Below are 8,500 nucleotides of genomic sequence, written 5' to 3' on the forward strand. Positions count from 1 at the left end.
GAAAACAACTAGCTCGAAGAATTTCTATTGCTTGTCATAAGTGTGCCAGAATGAGTTGCGATAAAAATTCATGTTCTTTAGGAATGGTGCCTGAGAACAGGGAAGATAAGATTTAATTCATTAGGGATGGCTTGAATAAGGAGTCATTGGATGATATCCTTTTGTCTCTTGAAATGCATCCCAGTGGATATGTGCAAGGAGCGATTCTCCAGTTATGGCCATTATTCCAAAAAGAGCATGCAAGATATAGTCTCGGGAATCTGACTATAAACGGCCCTGTTTGCCAGTTTATAAGAAAACTGGATAGGAAGCCTATCCTCGACCCATAGAGGGCGTTCAAGCCGTTTCTGGACGTAAAACCAGAAGAAGATGTGAGCCACAGTCGCAACTACCTGTAAATATCCTTTTACTTTACTGTTATTTTATTTCACTATTGTTTTATTGTGTGCATTATTGTCTTTAATAATTTTATTATTGTTTGCTTTTTCCTTATTACTGTTTGCTTTTTCCTTATTACTGTTTCTTTTTTGACTCGCGAGCCACGTGCTTTACGCGTTATTTGACATTGACATGTTACCTCATACACAACTGTGACCCACTGTCACCAAGACTCTTAAATGTGATTTTTTTTGTCAAGCACTCACAAATTATTTTTTGGAGAAGTATCACAATGGCAGCTACTCCAAATAGACAATTCAAGAACATTTGTGTGCTTTCTGGATTTACCTATGGCAAACATAAAGAGTTCGTTGAGGCAGCCATCGATCTTGGTCGAAGTATAGCAAAGAGAAAATTACACTTGGTGTATGGAGGAGGTAACCGAGGGTTATCAAAAATGGTCTCTGAAGCAGCTTTTGTCAGAGGAAGTCAAGTGTTAGGCATCATCCCAAGAGTCCTAAAACCATTGGGCAGTTCGTCTGACTCATCAATTGGAGAAGAGTTAGTCGTCTCAGGTATGCAAGAAACAATAACTGAAATGCTTCATTATGCTGATGCTTTTATTTTCCTTCCAGGAGATCTTGCAACACTAGAGGCACTTATCACACTAGCATCTTGGGCCCATCTGCACATCCACCAGAAACCCATCGGTTTGTTAAATGTCAATAACTTTTATGATGACTTTATTGCATTTCTTAACCATGCAATAAAAAATTATTTCATTCCCTCTAATGCGAAAAAACTCTTTATTTGTGCTCACACTGCTAATGAGCTACTTGATCTGTTACAAGCTTATAGACTGGAGCCAGACCCCTGGACCTTTGTGTTGGAGCATCTAAATAATGATGGTAATAGTAGCCGCAGTAAGAAGTACAAATTAGATTTAACTCTCCGCTTGTAAATATTTTCTTCTGTGTTACACCACCCAGGTAATGTCTTCTAAACTCTACTTCTTTCCTTTCAAACATTGAGGACAATGTTTCATTCTGGTTGGGGGGAGGGAATAGTCGACAATTGTGGAATCTTGGTTAAGTTTTTACTGATTTTTTATTGTAGAAACTAATTGTTGCTAACTTTTTGTGTTGAAGATGGCTGAATATGAAGTGTAGTTACTCTAGAAACGAATCTTCATCGTTTGAAAAAAAAAACAAACAAAAAATTCAAAAAAAAAATTTAGACATTTTCTTTTTCTTTATTAAGTTTTGATGTTCATTTTTTTCTTTTTAATTTCTCCTTTATAAATATATTCAAATATTTGAGTCGAAGATGGCTGAATACGGAGTGTAGTGCCTCTAGAAACGCATCTTCTTAGTTAAAAAAAAAATTCTTTTTCTAATTAATTTTTTTACATCATTTTCACATTTCTGCATGCATATTTTCCTTTCATGTTTAGAATAGGTTGGGGGGTAGAATGTTGTTTAAAAAAAAATTGTGTTATTTGTTTTAACATTGGATGACATGATTAATTTCAAATTTTAGTATTTGTATTATCTTTGGTCTTAAGTGATATTACGCTATGTTTGCTGCTTTACATGTTGATGTCGGAGACAAATATGAGTTGCTTGAAGGAATGAACATGTCATAAATAAGTACCAAGTGAGTTTTTGAGCCTATCATTTTTCTTGGAGAGTAACCCTTTGCCCATTCTTTATACAGCTGAGCATTTTATTATTTTATATACGATCTCTAGATTTCTTTTGAGTTAACCCTAAAAAAAAAATTGTAAAATAAAAAAAAAGAAAAAGAAAAAAAATGTGTGTTGCTACATTGGGAGGCCCATCTAACTAGTAGATATGGATGATTATTTAGAGCCCTAAAAGACGATGGAAAGGCCATCTTTGATCCGTTTGAGCCTTTCTAGCCATCTCTTTTATTAAATATCCATAGTTACCCCTTTTGAGCCTTTAAAAAAAAAAACCTTTTCTTTGTCAACTTATCATCTTGACCCACTCCGATTTGGTGTATTACCCGATGTCTTATAAGTTCCATCACCTATTTATGTTTGAGAAAATGTAAATAATTATTTTGTTCAGTGAAGTTAGGCCAAATAAAAGCAAAAAAAAAACAACAAAACAAAAGTTGTTTCAAAAGAATAAAAATAACAACAATAGGTGAAATACACATTGCAACTTCAAAAAAAAAAAAAATCTCTGCATTTTTCTCAAACATACACTTTGTTTTCCTTATTTCCCTTCTGTGTTAGCCATGTCCCTAGCCTACGTTACGTCCTAATAAAAGTCCTTCTTGATTTTAGGAAACTATAGTTTGAAGTAAAAGCTAGTTATACGGGCTAAAAAGATGTAGTGGTGCATAATAATAAAAAAAAGAGATAAATAAAATGGGTTGATTAGCATTTTTGTTTGACTTGAGATCGTATTATTTCCAAGCTGAGGGCATCTTTCTTTCATCTTGGTGAGAGCATGTGATATCACTTCTTTATTATTTTCTCTCTCAAGTACCATTCATTGGAGTGACTATTTTTATTGGGTTTAATTTCTTTGTGAGAGTGTCACTACTTCCAGTGAGGTTTTGGGGTTTGACATGTCATTCTTGAAAGTAGCTATGACAATCTACTAGGCTGATTCATGTGGATAGTTGATGTGGGTGTGATGTTGCTTTAGACTGGAGATAATGCTTATACTTTTATTTGATTGCTATCATTAGTCTGATTGAATAAACAAGATTGTTAAAAAAAAAAATTGTGTTTGAATTTTGTTTTCACTTTATTTGCTAGGGACTAGCAATAAGCTGGTTGGGGGGTGTGTTGAGTGTTAGAAAATGTATATTTATAAAGGAGAAAATTGTCATTTTACATTTTAAGTCTTACTAACAACCCTTACTTTTATGTATTTAAGGTTCTTGTAATTTAATTATGTGTGTTTTATTTTAATTAAGTATTTTGTGTATTTTAGGGGCATTATAGTCATTTCACAATAAACGAGAGATCAAACGGCAAAACCGACATCACTTTTGAACTCAGGACGGTCGAAAACCTTAGGAGGAGCATAAAAGGAAAAATGGCATTGTTCACATGTACGGTACTGTCTACGTTACTGTTCACGACACTGTTCAATAGACGGATCGATGACGTGGCATTGACCAATGATGTGGCATTGACTGATGAGGTGTCATGATCCTGTTAGTCTAAAATTCTTATAAACTGTTGATGGTGACGTGGCAGCATATTAGTGGACCAAAACTTGCGCGTACGGTACATGCATTACACAGGATTATTTTAAACCAAACCGCGTTACTATTCAAAGCCGGGTCAAACTGCGTTACTGTTCAAAACCGGGTCAAACCGTGTTACTGTTCACCCGCGTGATCAAACCGCGTACTGTTGACTAATGACGTGGCGCAATCTTGAGCATCTAAACTGTTTTTAATCTGATGGTCATGATTTACTCCATGTATCTATAAAAAAAGGGCCTCTCCCCCATAATTTGATATCTCTGAATCCATTTTTTGGATCCATTTTCTGTAATTCCTGCTCCATCTTGTATTTTCTATGTATTTTAATAAATTTTCATTTTGCCCCTAGTTCAATTATGAGTGGCTAATTTTCTTTCAAGTTTGGGTTGAAGGTGAAGTCTCAACATATGTCATGGGTTTTATTTGGTAAATTTATTTTCTCTTCCCCTCTAATTTTTGTGGATGTTTTGACCTCTCGTCGACAAATAATACTAATCTTGTCTAGCACCGCCTTGGTTTCACCGGGCCCCTAGTACAAGATTATTATTATTTGGCACGATAAGCCCTTAGCACCATATTGATTAGAGCGTGGTTCATGAGGTGTGGATTCCCCCATCATGATTTAATTGGCATTAATAAGGATTATTTAGCCCATGGTGCATGTTGATACGGATCCAGATACCCAAGTACGACATTTCAATAGAATTCTCTTCAATTTATTCTCGCCATTTCAATTCCAATTTTAGAATTTATTCTCGCCATTTTAATTTAAGTTTTAGCATATTCCAAATTATTTCCACCATAAATCCAATCACCCATTTACAAAATTAATTCTACACACAATTAAAATCCACCTCCTCGTGGGATCGACACTCGTCATCATTAGTCTATACTATAATAGATTCGTGCGCTTGCGAGTACATTAAATTTTGCACAACATTAGACTAGCAAGAGGATGAAAGAATATGGCCGCAAAAGAAGTGAAGCACAACCGGGAACAATGCAGTGTTATAGTCGTTGTTAGAGCAACCATTGCTGTAGCAGTTCTGGAGCATTGAGGGAGAAAACTTAGAGCGGGTCAGCTGCAGAATTGCAATCTGCAATTTCCTAATTTAACTCACGCACGCCCGAGGCTTTTATCTACCCTAGTTTTTAGTTATAAAATGAGGCGCGTACCACATAAAACGACGGCAAGGAATTAACATTGGAAAGATCGAGAGGAAGAGAAGAAAACAATATGAATTCAAGGGAACCAATTCTGCATTAGTGAAGAATTCAGCAGAATTATTTGGATTCAATCTTCATCGTTCTCTACTTGTTCTTTTCCTTACTCATTGATTGAGCCGATGTATTTCATGACCAATATTTTGATGATTGTTTTTCTCTTTTAGAATATGAACTAAATTTGCTTGTACTTGAGTGACAAACAATCTAATGCGTTCTTGACTGTTCTTATGAGTTGCTATGTCATTGTTGTAGTATTTTACTCTAGTAGCTATTATTATAACTGTTATTTCAGTTGACCACCCATTTAATAGTTCAAGTTAAGATAGAGCCGCAAAAGGGCATGTATTAGCGGATATTATTAAAGTAATACTTGATCTTAACTTAAGTTTCCTAGATTAAGTTTATCTTGAATCCCATAAGGGCTATACTTGAAGTTAAGATTTGCGACAAACTAGACATAGGTACTGACCTTGTAGGGTGGAGAGAATAAATGTTCATAAGGCCATGTCGTAGGTAGAATAGCAACTGGTCATTGTTAATACACTTAAGGGTGTGAGAGTTCCAACACGCGACAGCTGAGGATACAGACTAATTCTGCCCAGTGCTTAGCAATTGCTGTAACAACTAGTGTGAATTTAATTTATTCAATTACGGCATTGTTTTATTTTATTCTCTCATAATTATCAATTTCAATAGAACCCACATTACATTTGTTAATTTTGGACTTAAGGTAGATTGCAATATTTCTAATGACATCAATCCCTGTGGAGACGATCTTGAATATTCATCACTTTATTACTTGTTGTGTACACTTGCACATTGGCATCAATAGCATTTGATTATAAAAACAACCAACAAGTTTTTGGCCCCGTTATCGGGGATTGATTGTTTATTTTTTAAGTGTGAAGTAAGTCTTGATAGTGATAATTTGATTTAATTTATTCTATTTATTGGCAGATCAACACTTGCATGCGTAAAGACAGATCTGTTGTATTCCAATTTGATCCTAAAATTGAAAGGACTGTTAGGAGACTATGAAGAGAACAAAGAATTCAAAAACTAATTCAGGCATGGATAATTTGCAGGATGTGGGAAATTTGGACCCTCACGGGCCCTTACAACCAGTCAACATTCAAGAAGAGCATAATGAACATGCTGACCAAAGACAGCCAGGCAACAAAAATATAATTTACATGACTGATGACAGGGCAGAGCTATAGAGATTTTGCTTTGTTAACTCCTCAAGTTGTACACCTTGGGATAATCAGACCTGAAGTGGAAGCCGCAAACTTTGAACTAAAGCTAGTAATGTTTCAAATGTTACAAACAGTGGGTCAATTCAATGGATTGCCAAATGACGATCCTCATCTCCATCTTAAGTTGTTCTTGGAAGTGAGTGATATTTTTAAGATTGCTGGAGCAACCCAAGATGCTTTAAGACTGAGGCTTTTTCCTTACTCCTTAAGAGATCGAGCAAGAGCATGGTTAAATTCGTTACCATTTGATTTCATCACTACATGGAATGAGTTGGCTGATAAATTCTTAATGAAATATTTCCCACCGACAAAAAATACAAAATTGCGAAATGAGATTACTTATTTCCATCAACTTGAAGATGTGAGTTTGTATGAGGCTTGGGAAAGATTCAAAGAACTGCTCAGAAGGTGTCCTCATCTTGGCATTCCTTGTTGCATACAATTGGAAACTTTCTATAATAGGTTGAATCCTAGTACAAGATTGACGGTGGATGCTTCAGCAAATGGAGCTTTGTTATCCAAATCTTACACTGAAACTTATGAAATTTTGGAGAGAATTGCTAACAATAATTATTAGTGGCCATCAACCAGGCAACCAGTAACAAGAGGAGTAGTAGGGGTACATAACATAGATGAAATTACAGCTTTATCAGCACAAGTAACCTCATTGACTAACATGGTAAAAGACATGACATTTGCTCCATCAGTAGTAAAGCAAGTTGCTGAATTTTCTTGCGTATATTGTGGTGAAGAACATGACTTTGATAACTGTCCTGGAAATCCAGCACCAATAAACTATATGGGTAATTTCAACCGACTGCTTCAAAATAACCCATATTCAAATACTTACAACCCTGGATGGAAGCAACACCCAAATTTTTCATAGAGCAGCCATAACCGAAATGCTTCAGCATTGAATGGACAGAATAGGAACACTCAACCATCTGGTTTTCATCAGCAGAGTCAAGGGCAAAAACATATCAATCAAGATCCAATCACTTCACTGGAAGTTCTGATTAAGGAATACATTGCAAAGAATGAAGCAATTGTGCAGAGTCAAGTTGTATCCTTGAGGAACCTAAAGAACCAAATGGGACAACTTGCCACAGCAATGAGTAGCAGAACTCAAGGAAGCTTACCTAACAACACAGAAGATCCAAGAAGAGAGGGAAAAGAACACTGCAAAGTAATCAACCTAAGATCTGGAAAGAATATTGATATCCCTATTGATGTAACTAAAAAGGGGCTGGAACTTAATTCCTCACAAGAACCACCTCAAGATGAGAGCATGTTACAACCCAGCCAACCAGACACTAATGATAAGGGCCAAGCTGAAGCAACTACGGAAGGAGATCAACCAATACATGCCGAGAAAGAAGTTGCAACACCAGTAGCCACAACCTACAACAAACCAAACAAGCAGAGTTTGGCACCTCCTGAAGCTACCCAACAGTTTAGGCATCCACCTCCTTTCCCACAAAGATTTCAGAAGAAAAAATAAGACAAGCAGTTCAGCAAATTCTTAGAAGTGCTGAAGCAATTACACATTAACATACCTTTTGTGGAAGCTCTGGAGCAAATGCCTAATTATGTGAAATTTTTAAAAGACATCTTGGCAAAAAAAGAGAAGGTTGGGAGAATTTGAAACTGTTGCTTTAACACAGAAAAGCAGTCATATGCTCCAAAATAAGATTCCTAAAAAGTTGAAGGATCCAAGAAGCTTTACAATACTATGTTCCATTGGAACTAGGTACAATGGTAGATCATTTTGTGATTTGGGAGCCAGTATTAATCTGATGCCATTTTCTGCATTTAAGCAGTTGGGAGTACGAGAATGCAAGCCAACAACAGTCACTCTGCAATTAGGTGACAGATCTCATGCATATCCTGAAGGAAAAATTGAGGATGTACTGGTGAAGGTTGACAAATTCATTTTCACAGTAGACTTCATTATACTAGACTTTGAGGCTAATAAAGAGGTAGAAGACATTTCCTAGCAATTGGGAAAACTCTGATAGATGTGCAGAAAGAAGAGCTCACCATGAGAGTGAATGATCAGCAAGTCACTTTTAATGTATTAGAGGCTATGAAGAACCCTGATGAGTTAGAAGATTGCCAATTCCTGAGTGTTGCGGATTTTGTTGTAGCAGACAGAATCGACAGATGCTGCAGTAATAAGATCAAAAAAGTCACCATCTTCGAAGGTTTTGAAGAAGAAGATGTTGCAGCAAACCAGATAGATTGGATGGAAGGACATAAATCAGATAGACATAAAAGAATTATTGAACATTTGAATCTTTCAGACAGGGAAGTAAAAACAACTTTATCATCTATTGATTCACCTCATAGTCTTGAATTAAAATTGTTACACACTCCTTGTAATCATT

The 8,500-nt window shown here is 35.9% G+C and overlaps 1 non-coding gene across 1 annotated transcript; it reads right to left on the bottom strand.

Annotated features, from left to right (window-relative positions):
- Nucleotides 1-6,432: 6,432 nt before the first annotated feature.
- On the bottom strand, nucleotides 6,433-6,539 carry LOC112096636. Its single transcript, XR_002904533.1, has one exon. It is a non-coding gene; the product is annotated as a small nucleolar RNA R71 (small nucleolar RNA).
- Nucleotides 6,540-8,500: the final 1,961 nt, after the last annotated feature.

The sequence above is a fragment of the Citrus clementina genome, unplaced genomic scaffold, assembly GCF_000493195.1.
Source record: "Citrus clementina cultivar Clemenules unplaced genomic scaffold, Citrus_clementina_v1.0 scaffold_8, whole genome shotgun sequence".
Taxonomy (NCBI): domain Eukaryota; kingdom Viridiplantae; phylum Streptophyta; class Magnoliopsida; order Sapindales; family Rutaceae; genus Citrus; species Citrus x clementina.